Source organism: Gallinula chloropus (assembly GCF_964237585.1).
Source record: "Gallinula chloropus genome assembly, chromosome: Z".
NCBI lineage: Eukaryota > Metazoa > Chordata > Aves > Gruiformes > Rallidae > Gallinula > Gallinula chloropus.
In genome coordinates, this window is record NC_140089.1 from 9398007 (window position 1) to 9417018 (window position 19012).

Consider the following 19012-nt stretch of genomic DNA (forward strand, 5'->3'; position numbering starts at 1 on the left):
AAAAAGCATTGTCCTCCAAGTGATATCTTAGGTGAAGTTATTTTTTGAGACTAACTTGATTAGATTATATATTTAATTCCTTATTTATTACTTATACTCTTCAAATTTGATATTTCAAGCTTTGGAGGAAACTGTCCTTCTAACTTTTTGTTACAGAGGAACATGTTTTCCCTACATGAAGAAGAATCTGGGAAGTCTGAACATTTGCGAGGCATGTGAAAATGACTAAATGACTTCCTTCAAAGAAAGTGTTTTTCAGTCTTACCCTGTTTTTACAATCAAAAATGAGTTCTTTGTTCTTTCCTTTACTAGGCTATGAATTTATAGTTCACAGGCAAGTTCACTCCCTAGTTCCAATAGCTAATGGAAATTGAATGTATTTAAATGTGTGTGATGTCTGGGGAATGCTTGAATTTAATAAATACAAACTGTAAACCAGTATATTTAAGCAGCATGATACAACATTTGTTTCCAGCTTCGGAGTAGATGCACTACAGGAAAATTCACTTTCATTCCCATTCACTTCATTCCATACATGCTGCAGCAATTGTCACACAATTTCTAACAATTCTTCCTAATTCTTTTAGTAAGAACTAGCTGAGTATTTCCCCTGCATTCTGAATAATGCTTTGATTTTCCGTGTCTGACAGGAGGGAGTATTGAGGATGCTATAATTCAGGCACCCAGTAATGAGAAATGGGAGAAATTAACAGACTAGCAACATGTTTCATGTGTGGTTTTACTTGAGGCCATATTGCCATGGTCTCTGAAGACCAAAGCTTACAGGCTCTTTGTAATTCCACTTAATAGTGTAGAACCACAGAGTCACAGAATCCTAGGGATTGGAAGGGACCTTGAGAGATCATGGGGTCCAACCCCCCTGCCAAAGCAGCTCCCTAGGACATATCACTCAGATAGGCGTCCAGACGGGTCTTGAATATCTCCAGAGATGGAGACTCCACCACCTCCCTGGGCAGCCTATTCCAGAGCTCTGAAAATATAGTAAAAATTAGAGAGAAAAAAAGCCCCAAAACCTCACTCCAAAAACTTTCCAATTTTTTTTCCCGTTGAAATCATCAAGAAAATTAAAATAGAATTCAGAATATCTTCAGAAATGACTGAAATTGAAACATTTCTCTGAAATAATTTACTGACAAGAGAAATCCACTTGTAATTTATACTGTAATCAGAACATTGGTGGGGAGAAGGGAAACAAGCTGGCGCTGTTATCTGCTGTTTCCAACGCTTCTGGCAGGCTCTGCCACAAGAGGCTGTTTAACAAGACATGTAGTTATAGGTGAGATGTACAGATTCAAAGCTAAGGGACATGTAACAAAGCAGGAACACAAATGACTTCTTTTTTAGCTTGGTTGAAGCTCAACAGCAGCTACTGCTGAAGCCTGTGTCAGACCTGGCTTTTCTTCCTGAATTCATTAACATACCCCCCACACTCTGTGCCCCTGAACAACAAAAAGGCAGCATACGGTAAGATGGCAAGGGTTTACATTCTTTAGGTTGTTCAAGACAAGAGAAAACCAAGACAGGCTTCATAATATGGTCACTGCTTAACTCCATCCCAGGTTTAGTTCAGTACTGGTAAATTCACTGCCACATCATGGGCACTAAAATGAGATCTTAAGTGATGAGCAGTAGAATGAAGTATATTCATAGAATCATGGAACGGTTTGAGGTGGAAGAGAGCTCAAAGCCCATCTTGTTCCAATCCTTTCTACCAGACCAGGTTGCCCAAAACCTTATCCAACCGGCCCTTGAACACTGTCAGGGATCCAGGGGCAGCCTCAGCTTCTCTGTGCAGCCTGTGCCAGTGCCTCATCACGCTCATAGTAAATAATTCATTTCTTGCCTCTACTGAAAGGATCACATAAAGGAAGTTGTGGGTAGCACTCAAGGCCACGTGGTGAAAAGGTTTGTTCATTGCAAAATGGTGACTGACTGATGAAGAAAAATTGTAAGAGAAATAGACTACATGGGAAACAGGATTGTAAGTATTGCTTTGATACTGGATCAACTTGACACTTCACTTTTTTATAAATGGCTATAGCAAAAATATGAGAAAGATGCTGGAAATAGTGACAGAAATTATGAGTGGAAAGAAGCTTCTAAGGGAAAAAAAGCCTGAAAAAATGTAGGAAAAGAGATGGGAGGGTGTGGCAGAAATATACAGAACATTGGGTGGTATTTTAGCACGTTGGCAGAAAAGGAGTGTTGCAATTTACCCTTTCTTGCAGAAGATGACACTACCTGTAAGCCACTGTACAAAGTGACTCACAGAGCACTCAGGCTTGAGTAAAAGTGATAGAGTCTGGAGTCAGAAAAATAGAGTTTGAGATGATCTTGCACATGGTTTAGAAAAAAGATGAAGTATTTTTCTGCCATGAGATGAGAGGTGCTGACTGAGATCATGTCTTAGCTGTTGGCTACATTTGAGGGACAATAAGGTGTTGTATTGAGTGTATATGGGAAGTTTTTGGTAGTAGTGCAACTGCATGGGTCATCTTTGTGGAAGGATGCCGCGTCATGACCACTTCAAGCCAGTTCCAGCCAGCTGCAATGGACCCATCTGCAGGACACAGCCCAGTCCCTCAGCATAGACAAGGGTCCTCTTCCAACATGTATTTAATGCAGAAAACCTATTTGAATAGTTGGTTTTGTGTCTCACTGCTCAGATATATTTTATTTGGTTTTTCCCAAGGCAGTAAATTATTGTGGTGGTTTAGCCCTGGCTGGAGGCCAGACATCCACCAAAGTCAGTCTATTACTCCCCTTCTTAGTTGGACAGGGAAGAATATATATATTAAGAGTCTTAGGATTCAAAATAAGGACAGGGAGGGCTCATCCTGTCATTGAATGACATGGGCAAAACAGACTCAACACAGAATGAAAACTATCTAATTTATTACACTACACTACAAAGAACAGTGAAAACCAGAGTCAGAAGTGTGACCAGAACTTAAAACACTTTCCCCCCACCACTCCCTCTTTATCAGACTTTAGTCAGAATTTTGATCCCTTCTTCCCCACCATTCGCATCACAGAGGGGGCAGGGGGTGGGGGGACAACGGCATTCATTCCTCACCCTGCTGCACCGTGGGGTCTCACCCAGGGGAGACAGTCCTCCACAAACTTCTACAACATGAATCCTTTCCCACAGGGATTTATCTTTTTATCACAACGTCTCTCAGTCCCAGTCCTCTGTGGGGTTATAAGGCTCCCCCAGAAAACCTGTTCCAGTGCAAAACTCTCTCTTGCTCATCTCTGTGTCTCTGTTTCTCCTCATGGCTGCAAGTGCTGGCAGGGGCTTGTTCCAATGTAGGGTCACAGCATCTCCTCTACGTCTCCGCCTGCTCCATGCAGTGTGGAGCCCCTCTTGGCCTTCTCCATGGGTTTCTGCAGGGGCTGCATGGACATCTTTCCCTCTGTCACCTGGGCCGCCTCCTCCCCCACCCATTCCAGCCTTGGTGTCTGCACAGCTCGTTACATCTTCTCGCTCCCTTCTCCGGTGGGAAAAACGCAGCTGCTTCCAGGTTCCAACCATGAGGAGCTGAACATACAAATTAACTCCCCTCCCCTTAACTCTTTCTTTTTTCCATCCAAAAACCCCCATTATGTTATATGCTACACAGCCCAGCAAATATCTTTGTAACCCTTAGCTGGACTCACCCCAATTTTTCAAAACCTGGACGACTCAAAAACTGAACACAGAACCACACATATGGTCTCAGAAATGTTGAGAAATCATGGGTTTATATTGCCTTTTATTCTTTTATACCTAACTTTCATAGCTATGTGTATGTACATTTTACAAACATACCTATGAACACAAGAACATTTTATTAGTCTTTTAACTCAATAGGTCAATTTCTAATAAGAGATTTTTCAAGGGCACATGTATGTTAAGTTTCAGGTTATAGTATTGTTAGCATCACAAACTTATTTAAACTGAAGAAAAAGAACAGGAGGGGGTTAAAAATAAAAAAAAATCAAAAAATCATGGATTGCTGAAGGGATTATAGGCAGTCTGTAACAGTTGCAGTATGGAATTTACAGCCAGGGAAAAGGAAAAGCATATCGCTCTGTACCTGGTATAAAACATAGATGTGTGCCTTAACAAGCTGGAGGAATATCTGAATATGTTTACAAAAATAAGTATGTGCAGGTAATGAGATTTTTGCCAATGAGGACTGAAACCAAGTACCAAAGTTTAAAGACCTCTGTTTTAGGAAGTAAACAGGAAAGCTTGAGTGGTGAAAACCTTTAATGGAAGAGACTGCTCCTCTGCAAATGGGTGCATAATTTGACTGAAAAGAAGGAACTTTTTTAACAGAGCTTACCCCCCTCCCCCCCTCCCCCATTTCTTTATTGATAGAAATGGAATTATTTTGAAGCATTACATCTGTACTGTTGTGGTATTTAATAATTTGACTAGATAAAGGAAAGCAGATTGCCTTGCTATACAGGATGTTAGTGATTTTCTATCTTATAATCTCCTCTCACTTTACTGTTAGTAATTACTGAGAACATACTGCTTTTTACTGGGATCACTCAAGGCAACTAATTACATGGTTCTAATGAAGTGATCTGTAATGCAGACTTGAAACTTTTTCTATTTCATAAAAAGTGATTTTATAGTGTCTTCAGGAAGTGGGTAATTCTAACAAAAAAAACCCCAAACAAGCAAACAAGCAAAAAGCTTGGTATTGCCTCCAAAGAATCAAGTGGGAATATAGGATACATCATTGATATTTTTCTTTCTGAAGAGGACAGGATAATGACAGTATCCTGATGTTCTCTTTGTTTCACTTAATAAATTCTCTCTCTCCAAATGAAGAAATTTACAGAAACATAAGGAAGTAAGAAAGATTTACATGAATTTAAAACACATGACATATTTAAGAATGATCTATGTGGAGAGTCTTTAAGAAATTACCTATTATACTGCATTTAATTTCTAGTAGATTGCTTTACCTACAAAACACAACTCCATTTTACATCATGTGCAATGTTTCCTCCTAAAAACAACTGTGAGGCATTAGAGTGGGATTATGCATTGCCTTTTCTCCATGTCTTGGAAGTCCGGGGAAAATTAAAATATTTGTGTTTTTTGAAAAATGGCTCTTAGACCAGTGACAATTGTATGTCAATACCATACGAAATGATATTGTTATTCCTGCAAGCAACTTGTTCAAAACCATTTCATAGGACCATTCTATGATTCTATGATTCTATGATTCTATAGCTAACAATGTTTAATATAAAATTGTGTTACATAGGAATAGCTAATATGTTATAGTTACTGGTTCCATAGAGCAGCATAATTCCCATTATTAAAATAAAAAATATTTTACTTACGTGTTTGCAATGTAGCTTGCCTTGTCTCAAGTTATTGCACACTATACTGAAGTTGCAACATTAAAGGCAATTATTATGAAAACAAATAGCGGGGTCAAATTTAAATCTTAGTATGTGATGTGTTAACTCCACTGAGAAGCTCTAGACATACAGACAGAGGTTTTTATTTACAGATGAGTAGATCTCTGCTTACAGGACGTTTTTGAATGCTTCGTAAATTCAGAACTTGATGTAGAAGCTTTTCAGTCTATGTTTGGAAAAATGCCTCACACAGCTTTAAATAATGATACTGATCCGTGTTACAAGAACATGAGTGAAAACCACCACTAGTGTTTCTTTACCACTTCTTCATTGGAACACTGAAAAACAATTATTCTTAATAATAATGGGTTTATGGTAGGGGACACATAGCCTGTGACATGACCATTGTCACTTGCATTTTTTAAATCAGTCAGGATTTCATTCCGTTAAAGAAAGCCTAGAAATACTGCCTGATGGGGAAAGCTTAGGAAAGACTGATGTTTAATGAGTTCACATAATTTGTTTCCTTTTGATCTTTTCTTCCTTTTACACATCGTATTCTTTCATTCACAAAGTTACAGCATGATGCTTTGTTGAGCTGTTTGGTGTTGAAGTGTAGGCATTTCATCACCCAGAAGAAAATCTATAAATATAACAATAGTATTTGCCAAGCATTGATCATCATTTTTCATGGTGTAAAAGGATAATGAAAATGTTGTAGCAGCCCAGCAGATTTTTACCCAATGTTACACTTGCCTGTCAAACCAGTATTTTGTTGAATGATGCAATCTAAATTAAATTAAAACAGAGACGGATTTAGGGAAAAAGGGTAGAAAAAAAAAAAGTTTCCAAACAAGTAGAGATTATGAGGAAAGCTGGAGCTAAATTATTGGTTCTCAGTGCTGATACTTTGAAGATTATAAGTAATTGGTATCTTCCCTACAGACTTCCAGCTGAACTTTAAATCTGTGGAAGCAGGTAGCCCCCCCTTCCCACATCCAGGGAAGGTGACTCAACCCCCTCCCTGGGCAGCCTGTTCCAGGCCCTGACAACTCTTTCAGTAGAAAATTTTTTTTCTACTATCCAATCTAAACCTGCCCTGGCACAGCTTCATGCCATTGCCCCTTGTCCTATCTCCTGTCACCTGGCTGAAGAGACCAATGTCCACCTCTCTACAACCTCCCTTCAGGTAGTTGTAGGTGGTGATAAGGTCTCTCCTCAGCCTCCTTTTCTCCAAGATAAACAGCTCCCTCAGTTGCTTCTCACAGGATTTGCCCTCCAGCCCCTTCACCAGCCTGGTTGCCCTTCTCTGCACCTGCTCAAGGACCTCACTGTCCTTCTTATGGTGGGGAGCCCAGAACTGCACACAGTACTCAAGCTGTGGCCTCACCAATGCCGAGTACAGGGGCACAATTACCTCCCTAGACCTACTGGCCACACTGATTTTGATACAAGCCAGGATGCCATTGGCCTTTTCTGCTGCCCAGGCACACTGCTGGCTCATATTCAGCCTGCAGTCAACCAACACCCCCAGGGCCTTCTCTGTCTGACAGCTCTCCAGCCACTTTCCCCCAAGCCTGTAGTGCTGCATGGGGTTGTTATGTCCCATGTGCAGCACTCTACACTTGGCCATGTTAAACTTCATCCCATTGGTCTCAGCCCATGGCTCCAGTCTGTTCAGATCCCTCTGAAGAGCCTCCCTACCCTCAGGCAGATCAACACTTCCTCCAGGTTTAGTGTCATCTGCAAACTTCCTGAGGGAGTATTCAATCCCTTCATCCAGGTCATTGATAAAGATGTTGAACAAGACTGGACCCAGGACTGAGCCCTGGGGGACGCCACTCATGACCAGCCTCCAGCTGGATTTGGTTCCATTCACCACCACCCTCTGGGCCCGGCCATCCATCCAGTTTTTAACCCAGCTGAGGGTCCACCTGTCCAGGCCAGTGGCAGCCAGTTTCTCACTCAGAATGCTGTGAGAAACCATGTCAAAGGCTTTACTGAAGTCCAGATAGACCACACCCACAGCCTTCCCCTTGTCCAAAACCGGGTCACTTTGTCATAGAAGGTGATCAGGTTAGTTTGACAGGATCTACCTTTTGTAAACCCATGTTGACTAGGCCTGATCCCCTGGCCATCACGCATGTGCTGCATGATAGCTCCCAAGATGAGCCTCTCCATGATCGTCCCCGGGACTGAGGTCAGACTGACAGGCCTGTAGTTCCCTGGATCCTTCTACCGCCCCTTCTCATATAGGGGTGTAAAACCTGCATTACTGGACATGGTGCTCACCAATGTGGGGGAGATCATTAAAGTTGTAAAGGATGGAGACAGCCTGGGATGCAGTGACCAGGCTCTAGTTGAGTTTGCGATCTCAAGGTATGTGGGCCTCTAGTTGAGTGGAACTTCCCCAGTCTGCCAGGATTTCTGATAGATGATGGAAAGGGGTTTGGCAAGCACATCTGACAGCTCTCTCAGCACCCTCGGGTGAATCCCATCTGTCCCCATTGACTTGTGGATATCTAATTGGCCAAGTAGGTCGTTAATCAATTGCTCCTGAACCATGGGAGCTTTATTATTCTTCCCCTCTCTGTCAGCCAGTTCCTGAGCATGAGTACTCAGGGAATACCCATCTTTGCTATTATAGACTGAGGTAAAGAAGGAATTAAGGACCTCAGCCTTGTCCTCATCTCTTATCACTAATGTTCCCTCAGTATCCAACAAGGGCTGGAGATTCTCCTTGACCCTCCTTTTACTGTTAATATACCTATAGAAGGACTTTTTATTATCTTTTATAGAACTGGCCAGTCTGAGTTCCAGTTCAGCTTTAGTCCTTCTGACTTTCTCCCTACATGATCTCACTAAATTCCTATAGTCATCCCAAGACACCTGCCCCTTCTTCCAAAGCTCATATTTTTCCCTCTTTTCCTGAATTCCTGAATCTCTCTATTCAGCCAAGTGGGCTTCCTTCCTCGCCGACTCCTCTTCCAACAGAAGACTCCTCTTCCTTCCACAGAACTTTTGCTCCTTGAATTCTTAGAAATGGACAGGCCTGTCCAAAGTCATATAGCTGAGTGGGTGAATACTGCTTGCCAGTGCCAGAGCTGTGTTTTGTTTTACAAGAACCTTCTTGCACCCTTGCTGCAGAAAGAGTGATACACTTCACTCATAAGAGAGAAACAACAATATGCTGGCTTGGTAACAAAGACAGAAAAAGTAATATTGCTAAAAGCAACAGTGGTTTAACAAATTTCAATGGCAAGATACACTTGACTGTTTACTGCAGGGTCAGACAAAACTGTTAGGCAGGCCTTCCCATTGTGTCATGAAGTGCAGAAAGGACTCCGTTTTTTTCCAAACTCCTTCTCAGGAACAAGTCTAAGTGTGGCTGGATCCAGTCCTAGTCCCAGACTTGATCAACAGTTCATGTCAAATGGATTATACATGCACAATCAGACCTTTATACCATTTAGCTAGGATTTCAAACTTTAGAATGCTATTAGTCACTTTCTGAGATTCTGTTGTGGCAAAAAATCTCTCAACGTCAAGTAGAAACCTTGAGAGGCATCTCTACTGTGCAACCCACTACCATTCAGGAGAGTTCAAAGGGCTCTTAGGCTGTTCACTATTTAATGGAGTAAGATAATAGACTGATATCTGCAGAGCAATCACAGATGTTGGTTTCTTCCACATTTGGTCTGAGTCAGGCATTGACCAGCACTGTGGTTGGGTGGCACATTGCCATAAATTGGCCCTTGGCTATTGTGTTGTGATGTCAGTTTAATCCACCTGCAGCCAGACACAGCCATCACAAACAGAAATGTCCCTTACAGCCACCACTGGTGGTTATCCCTTGAGCAGGGTTATGGGAAATAAAGGTCAGATTGGGGCAGGGGGAGGAAGGACCACACAGTGACAACTCCATCCTGTTGCCTCAGAGACATCAGTGTGCCAAGTCATAATTTGGTCCTGGGATAATGACAATCCCCAATTTCTGTCTAAACCTTTTAGGCATGTTGAAAACCTCTAGCACAGTACCCTTCTAGAAAGCTGAAATTGCAGCACTGCTGTAGGGCCAAGAGTGGAAGAAAGTTCTTTCCCTGAAAGGGAGATAATAGGAGAGGGAAGGGAGGGTGCTTAAAAGACAATTTGTCTGCCCATAACAATGATGGATAGATCTCAGTCAGTTTTTTTCAGTACTTAAATGCAGAGCTGAATGCAGAGGGCAAGATGAGACATGGAGCCAGGAAAAGCCAATTCATTAAAAGCTGAGAGCAAGTAAAAGTCTTGTGAGACGCATTGCAGTCCTTGAGCATTAGGGGAGGTCAGTGAGGGAGGTGAAGTCTCATCTCTGGCCTAGAGCTAATTTTGGGGCTATTCCATTCCACAAGCACTTCCTTTCACCATGTCGCAGCACAGAGGCTTCTGAGTTGTTCTTAACACCGATGGCTCAGTTCTCTTCATAGCTGCACACTCTGACTTACTTACGGGTGCATAGAACGAGTGTAAAGATCCCCTTCCTGCTCTCTGAAGGCTCTAATGACAAGCATGGCCAGCTTTCCTTCTACACAACTCCAATGAAGAGCTCTAGACAGGAGGACAAGCCTGAGCAAGCTCCTTAAAGTACTTTAATTAACATGTCAAAAGTTGTGAGACCCACGTATGTTGCTGAATCTTTGAAAGCAAAGCCGCTGGTACAAGTTCTACTTTAGTACCAACTCCAAGGATAATATTAGACATCCGTGTGTGTGTGGGGGGGTGTGTGTTAAACATTCAATTGCAAGGCATTCAATGTAGGGTTCTACAAAACTGACTATTCAGACCCTGAAACCTCTCTGAAATCTGAGCCTGACAGAAGCAATTTTCATAGTCCATTGTTCAGCATAAATCAGCATTCCCATTCCACTGTGGTTAAACAGGACACTTAGATTCCACTGGTCAGACCTTTTCTGTAACTAACCAAATTCTAACTTGGAGTTCCCATGCATCAAGCCCACAGGGGCTGTGCACTTTCTATTCTTGGAGTTTCCAGGGCCCAACAGGACAAAGCCCTGGGCAACCCGATCTCATATCATGGCTGATGCTGCATTGAGCAGCAGGTTGGACAAGGGGGTCTCCTGAGATCCCTCCCCACTGGGATTATTCTGTGATTCCAGGTGCACCACTTCCAGAGGAATTCCTCTACTAAATCTGGGCTAAGACAATCCAGCTTCACTCCCACAGGTTGTCTTTTGGAGCCACATCTAATTAGCCCCATGAGTAAAGGATCTTGCATGCAGAGAATCAGGCTTGCAGCAGGAGGCTTCTCAGCAAGGTCCAGGTGTCAGGCTCATGCAGCATTAGCAGGGTGCATGTTCCTCATTTGCCAAGTGCATAGTGAACTGAGGTCACAGAAGTAAAACTACAGAGGAGCAGGCAAAAGGGCTTGTATTTCTCAGAACTACATAGTGTGTCCCTGCCCTTGCTCATCTACCAGATAGACTCATTTATTTCAGGAGTGCCTTTCTTTTAGCATTCATGGCTGTGGGAATCTGTGTGACAGGACCTTTATGAACCACAGGTAGCAGTCTCAGGAGTCTTTTTGTTCTGATAACTGGGGAAGTGTGTCTACAGGCATCATCTTCATCGATCTGCTTTTCATTTCAAGGCACAAGTACTAGCAAATGAGGCTTGTTCTTCCCACTCCTCCTGCTCTTGAAGGAACAAAGGGAATGCTTTAATGGGATACCTAAGTAGGCAAAGGAGTGGAAATGGCTATTCTGAAACTCTCTAATGACCTATATACTTAGCTGCTTGGCTACATTTCTTCCTCTGTGTACACCCAAAAATGAAAACTGGTAATTTTCTTGAGGCATCATCAGCTCATGTACTTGGGCCAATGGCAGATGTGCTAAATTTCCCTATGCATTTAAATACACCTACCTGCAGATTCAATTTAGTTGCTGTTTCTCTTGTAGACACATTTTAACATACAGTCTGTTTTGTATGAACCAGGAAAGAAATCATGGCAAATTAGACTTCCCACCCACCCCCAGGAAATAAATCCTGAACAACAACCTTCAAGTTCCCAAGAAGCAGTGGCAGTCAGATTATAAAGCATGAAGGAGGCAAAAGGGGAGAATCAAGAGACAGTACGTGGATCATTTTAGTTTGTCCTACTACTGGGATGAATTCCAGCCAAGGAGCTTAGTAGTCTTAACGTATTCCCCAAGGGGGTAGACCAATGGACACTTCCATCTGTGATGCTCCACAGTTAAGATCGTGAATGTTGTCTTAGCTTAGGTCTTTCACACTTGAGCTGAAGATGTACTGTTAATTGCAGCTGGACCAGAGTTAACTGTCTCTCTTTTGCCTGAGTTCACTTAGGAATAACTTGTGCTTTCTGGGAAAAGGGAATAGTTCCACTTCATGAATTTGTAAAACACGTGTGTAAACCCAACCTCTGTCTCAGTCCCCTACAGAACCATTTTCAGGAAGGGAAGGGAAAGCAGAGAAAAAAAAAGAAAGCAAATGGTAAAAATCTGAAAGCATTTTGTTTACCCTACTGCTGGACCAAAGAGTAAAATGAGCTTCCTGTGCAAATGTGCATTTATACATATCCATCGTTTTGTTCATTATCCCAGCAAATATCAAACATAGAGTCAACAATGGTAGGTAACCAGAAATAACACAAAGAAACTCTGCAAGATAACTTGGAGTGGGGGACAGGGACACCTTTTTATTCCAAAATAAGAGATCTGAGGGGGAAAAACCTCCAAAACCTTGAAAGAGTGTTTCAGAAAGTCATGTGTGGTAATCGATTTGATCACCATTTCAACTTGCCTGCATAAAGTGGGGGAAAAGTCAAGGCACAAAGACTCTATTTTTGCAAAGGAAAATTTAATAAGGTGCAGGCATGGAGAACAGTTGCTCTCCCTGACAAAGAATAAAGCTGCCTGACCAGCAGGTAAATAGAATTAGACAGGGACTGAAGGCACTCTCATAAACGGTAACTGAGAAACACCTGGGAGACTTACCAGCTTTCCAGTTAAGTCTTTGTTCCCTTTCCATCCTGCTGTAATTTGCTATTTGAGAGACAGCCTTTGGTTTCCACAGGCTGAGTCAAAACTACAGTAATGAGGCAGACACCGTCCTGAAGTCTCAATGCAACTTGATGGCATCAGCCTGCCTGAAAAACAAAAATGCCAAAGTACCTGAGTAAGGATCACTGATGACAAGGCTCACGTAGCAATCACACACAGAATAGCTCTGTGGTCCAGGGAAGGGAGAAATGCCTGTGGACCAGCACTCCGTGGACAGATGGCCTGGCTGCATTTCTAGGAACAACGCTGGAAACAAAGCATTTCAAGCAAAGCAGAACCAGAGCTGAATCCCATGGAAAGCTGCCTGATAACATCCCCGTTATTGCCTTGGAGGCAGTACAGCCATCCTGGCTGGGTGAACGTGTGAACCACGGTAAGTTACCATACAATGAGCCACACTCAGCCATTTCATAAAGCTTTTATAACCAAAGGAATAGGGACTTGCTTAAGCCAAAGCAACACTGCACAACATTTGAGCTACCATGTCACCTTGGCATCACCTTCTTTTAATTTCACTTAACAATGCAAATGACCCCATGAAGGCACCTATGACAGCAGCCAGGTGATTTTCCTTTGGAAGAAATTACACAGCTTTAAGTCAGTTGTCTCAGTCCAGGGCAGATCTGCCACCACTAAGACAAATACAGATTGGTGCTTGTGTGGGTTTTTTTTAGAACTGAGCATTTGATTCATAGTTAAGATTCCATCTGCTTAACTGTTTGGCATTCCATGGTCAGACTGTTCATGATCAGCTGAGATGGATGAAAAAATTCTCCTTCCCCTCTGCATTCTAGTTTAAAGAAGCTGAATGAGAAAGAAATAAAAAGAAATTATAGGTGGATAAGGAGAGACAGAACATTTTCGGAATACGTCTCTTTTGGATCAGCCTTTCAGGAATGTATTCAGAATGAAAAGAAGCACTTATTTTCTTTATACACTGGAACTAAATTAAAGAGTGAATGCCCAAGTCCATTAATCTGTTCTTCCCTCTTTGGAAGTATTCCCTGAGCTGCCTTTGAATCTTCAGGTTTTGGCCTGTCTTCTTGAAAGGGCTTTTGTTTGGTTGCTTTTTGGCAAGCAGCAAATTCTGAAAAGTGAAGGTAAATCCCAGCTGCTTCAGAGCTTCTGCCATGCTAAAGCTCAAGCAATGAGAAATCATCCTCCAAATAACTACACATGCAGTTTTCCATGTTTGTCCACATAGAGTTTGTGAGCACTGATGTATGTTAATGGACGTCCTGCATTTGTGATGGTTTAGAGAGATCTCTGTATCCTTTAGACCAGAGAAATGCTGTGTACAATTAATGCCTAAAAACCATGAGTCATCACCAAATTTTTCTCTGTTTCTCTGAGCAGAAAGTAAGTGTTCTAGCAAATAAGCAAGGTCCGGTGGGAACTTTGTCCTGAATCCTGGCTGTATCTCTGTGTTACAAATAAAATTGTTTCAGCACAGATTTATATTTATTGAACAGTATTATTGAAAGAGCCATTAATAGCTTTGTTTCCAGCCACTATTAAATCTTAGAAAACCACTTTATAAAGCAGTGCCGTTCATTTCGTATTAATACAAAGTCTGGAGTTGACTGAAATTATATGTGAAGTAGATAACCCTATCCCAGGAGAGAAAAATAAAGATGAGTTCTTGCAAAAAGAAACTAATAGATGATATGATATATCCTTTTTATATTTAACTGTAACAGTGCAGATGAGTGGTACTCAGATATCTATCTCCCAAAATTCTGTTATTTTGTAATTGCTTATATTTTCAAAGTCTGTTACTTTCCATCTGTTGAGTTGGAAGTCAAGTTTGACTTCTTGATTTCTCTTTTCTATCCAATAGTTTAAAAGGAGTTCAACACTTCATGACCAGCTCTAGTTGATACAGCCCTTGTTTTTCAAGCTGAGGTCTCACATACACAAAAATCCCACCATTTGTAAGTGCATTTTTCTTTAGCAAATTTTTCTTTTCATGTTGCATTAGTCCTCTTCTGTTTAACATTACTACAGCTGGCAGTAAGCTACTTGCAGGCTCTCTTCAAGTACAATGTCTTTTATGACAAAGCATAAACTCCCAATGAAGGCAATTTTCTGAGGTTCCCTCTATAGCTAATAGCATTTCAGAGCTGCTAATCTGAGTTCCTGAAGTGCCTTAAGAATATCTATTTCTTTCTACTGACTACAGTGGATTTCTAAATAAATAAATAGTTTTTAAAAAAATCAGTCATTTTAGTCTAGTCCATGGTCAAATCTTTCACCAGATTTGCAACCTTACAAAGGGGGAAGCTTGCTGCTTTTAGGCTGAAGACAGGGAATGGAAATTTTGAAATCAAAGTGCAATTAATGCCGAGGAGACTGTAGTCAGACTTCCTTTGCTAAAAGATGTTCCCTTGAGAATGAGCAGTTTCAGCTTTTTTCTCAAAACAGCAGGATTCAAATTTCTGTTTTACTCATGCCTTGTACTGATCCACGCTATTTCATAAGTATTTTGAGATCACTGCATTAGTTACTTAATATAGTGTGATTTTTTTTAAAAAATGTATCCTTTTGAATTGCTCTCTTCCTCACTATAAATGTTTCATGCACAACTGATACTTTCTTTCAGAGGTACCACAAAGCGCTGCCATTTCATCTCCATCTGCTACAATTTCACCAGTAGTACCAAGAGTGCCTGAAGAAAGAAAATAGGGAACTTTAAAGATTTTCCTTGAAACAGTCAGCTTGTAAATTACATCTCTATTCTAATGAAAGGTTTTGAAAACTACCTCCCAGCATGAATGTTTCGCCAAGTGGAAGGAAACCTAGCTACAATCAAGTGATAAGACATCCTATACTTCTTGTAAATTTATTTTCCTCTTAACATCTCTGAAAACTTCTATAGTTTTCCGATTTTCACTTGTTTGGTCTCCAGAATCTAAGAGCAAAAGACAGGAACACTTGGTTGAAAGATGCTGTAGCACACTGCTACCACTCACTGGTTGATGCCCACCCTGTTCCTGAACAGCGATCATCACCACTCAGCCAACTGCCACAGTTTATATACTGAGAATGATGTCATACAGTAAGGAATAATCCATTTGGCCAGGTTGGGTCAGCTGTCCTGGCTATGGTTCCACCTCCTTATACAACCCCTGGCAGAGCTTGGGAAGCTGAAAGCTCCTAGACTTAGTATTACTTAGCACAGCTAAAAACATCAGTGTATTATCAATATCATATCTCCACCTAAATCCAAAACACAACTCTATACCAGCTACTAGGAAGAAAATTAACTCTATCCCAGACAAAATCAGGAGATCTTATAGAATAAGAATCACACAGTAGTAGGGGTTGGAAGGGACCTCTGGAGATCGTCCAGTCCAACTTCACTGCTATAGCATGATCACCTGCAGCATGTTGCATAATCACTTCCAGGCAGGTCTTCAGTATCTCCAGAGAAGGAGACTCCACCATCTCTATCACCCTCAAAGTAAAGTTTTTAAGATTTTCCTTATATTGAGGTGGAACTTGCTGTGTTCGGTTTGTGCCTATTGCCCCTTGTCCTGCCACTGGGCACCGCTCAGAAGAGTCTAGCCCCTTCCTCTAGACATCCACTCTAGATATTTATAAGGATTAATCAGATCCCACCTCAGTCTTCTCCAGACCAAACTGAGTCATCTCCCTCAGCCTCTCCTCATACAAAAGATATTCAAGTGCCCAGATCATCTTTGTAGCCAATGACACCATAAAGCAGAGACACCAAACAATAAATACATTAGCAGATACCTCAGGGTTTCTGTGGGGGGGAGAAGGAGACACAAAACCTGTTTCATTCTTTATCTTGGAAAATGTCCGTAAATTTACAAAACACGCATTGATGTATCCCCTAGAATAAGGTCATTACTAATTTCTAGCACATCCAAATATTCCCCTCATACTTCATAAGCGAGGAATAAGTCAAAGGTTGGTCTAATAGAGGATTAAGAAAAGTAAACATAAGCCCAGCTGGGGTTTGATGTCTGAGTGTCTCTGGAGTCACAGAAGATAAACAGATCAATTTGTTGGGTTGGGGTTTTTTCATTCCCTCAGAGTATTAAATAAAAAAAAAATGAACTAGCTTCAAACTGGAACTGTTGGAGAGGTTTCAGAGGAGGGTCACAAAGATGATTAGAGAACTGGAACACATCCTGTATGAAAAGAGGTTGAGGGAGCTGGGCTTGTTCAGCCTGGAGAAGAGAAGGCTGTAGGGGAACCTCATTGCAGCCTTCCAGTACCTAAAGGGATCAGAAAAACAGGAGGGGAATCAACTTTTTAAAAGGGTAGACAATGGCAGGACAAGGAGAGACCGATTAAAGCTCAATGAGGGGTGGTTCAAATTAGATATTAGGGGGAAGTTCTTTACAGAGAGAGTGGTGAGGGGCTGGAACAGGCTGCCCAGAGAGGTGGTGGATGCCCTGTCCCTGGAGGTGTTCAAGGCCAGGTTGGATGGGGCCCTGGGCAACCTTGTGTAGGTCCAGGCCTGGAGGTTGGTGTCTCTGCCTGTGGCAGGGGGGTTGGAGCTCTATGATCCTTGGGGTCCCTCCCAGCCCATGCCATTCTATGATTCTATAATTCAAAACACAGAAACACATTTCAGAATGCATTTTAATACAAAGTCTTCATTTGCACTGCCATTTCTGCAGGTACCTAAGGCAGAATAGTCACTGTACATACTTTGTTTGTTTTATCAAGTATCTGTGAGGGTTTTTATGCAGTGGGGTTCTCATAGGTTTTGTTTTCTAAAAATTTAAAGTTACACTAATGTGTAAGTTAAAAGCAGTATCTTATTTTGGTTTGTCTAGTAGGAAGAATCCCATGCATGATCCATTAACATCCTTATTCCAAGAACAGAGATGCAATCATTAGTATTTAAGCAGCAAGCTGATGATGACAGCTGTTATCTTGGCCTGTATGTTTTGGCTTGCAAATCATCAGAGTATCCATGTGAAGCAGAAAACTACCAGGAAACAAAATTCAGCCCCAAGTTTTACTGCCACCGCAAGTGTGGAAAGTGAAAACAGGACAAAGCTTGTTTGTTTGCAAGAAACAGACGGTAACACAGCTCAGGAGAATTAGCATGGGAAAGAAAGAAAGGCTGTTGCAAATGCCTCCAGCCTTTCTCGCACTGGAGCAAACATTTGTGAAGCCGAGCAGGTCATTAATGACCATATGTCAGATTTCCCAGCAGTGCAGTGTCACGTTTCAGAGAAATTAATCTTACCCTATGTAAGAAGTAGCAATTTTGTTCCAATGACAGAAACAAAACCTCTCTGATGGCATTTTCTCAGTAAAAGAGTGTCTGCTTTTTCATCCAACACCAGAGGAAAATCAACACCTACAAACATATTATATAATAACTTGAAAAAAACATAACAACCTACATCATTAAGGAAAAAACAAGTTGCACTTTAGAGGCTTCACTCAACACAGAGATCCCAAAGCATTAGTAACTTAGATATCGATAAATGGACCGTGTCTCAAAAGAATTATAATTTCAAATGGTAAGTGGTAGAAACAGTGGCTAAGGAAGTGATGTAAAACTGTCTAAGGTGAGCACAAAAGCTATCAGAAGCATCAAACGCCTTTGACTCTCAGATAGCACTCTGTGTGGACGTTCACATCAGAAAACAGGATCAGAAATACTCCCACCACAAGCCAATTTCAGCCTTTGCCACATACTCTTTCCCCACCTTATTGCACTGTTTACACCCTATTGAGCAGTTGTTTCGTGTTCTTGTCCAAATTCACTCACACTTGTGGCATGTTGTAGGAAGATTGCTGCTAAGCAAAGCAAAAGGACCTATCTTTACTGTCTATTACTAAACATCCATATTAGGGAATTACAAAACACTGTCTTTCAGTTGCAATAAAATTGTTTCGTTTTCTGAAGGGAGGAGAACAGAACTGCAGTGCAGCGTCAGATCTGCTTTTATCAGTATCCCTTGTGAACGGCTGTAAAAACTGCATACTGAGAAAAAACACAGAATCGAAAAAAAAATAACATCAGGCTTTTCACTCCAGTACCTAGAAATAATCAGCGGTATATTACATGAGGATATTAAGCCCTTGTCAAAGACAATTTCTCCAAAACCTGAGAAATGCTAGAGGTGTGAAGGACACCTTCTGTAAAGGTCAACATTGTTTTAAAATAAATAAATAAATAAAAATGTTCAATCTGCCATGCCCCTTGTCTCTAAACATAATAAAGTGGTGGGGCTACCTGCTTCCACAGATTTAAAGTTCAGCTAGAAGTCTGTAGGGAAGATACCAATTACTTATAATCTTCAAAGTATCAGCACTGAGAACCAATAATTTAGCTCCAGCTTTCCTCATAATCTCTACTTGTTTAGACACTTTTTTTTTTCTACCCTTTTTCCCTAAATCCGTCTCTGTTTTAATTTAATTTAGATTGTATCATTCAACAAAATACTGGTTTGACAGGCAAGTGTAACATTGGGTAAAAATCTGCTGAGCTGCTACAACATTTTCATTATCCTTTTACACCATGAAAAATGATGATCAATGCC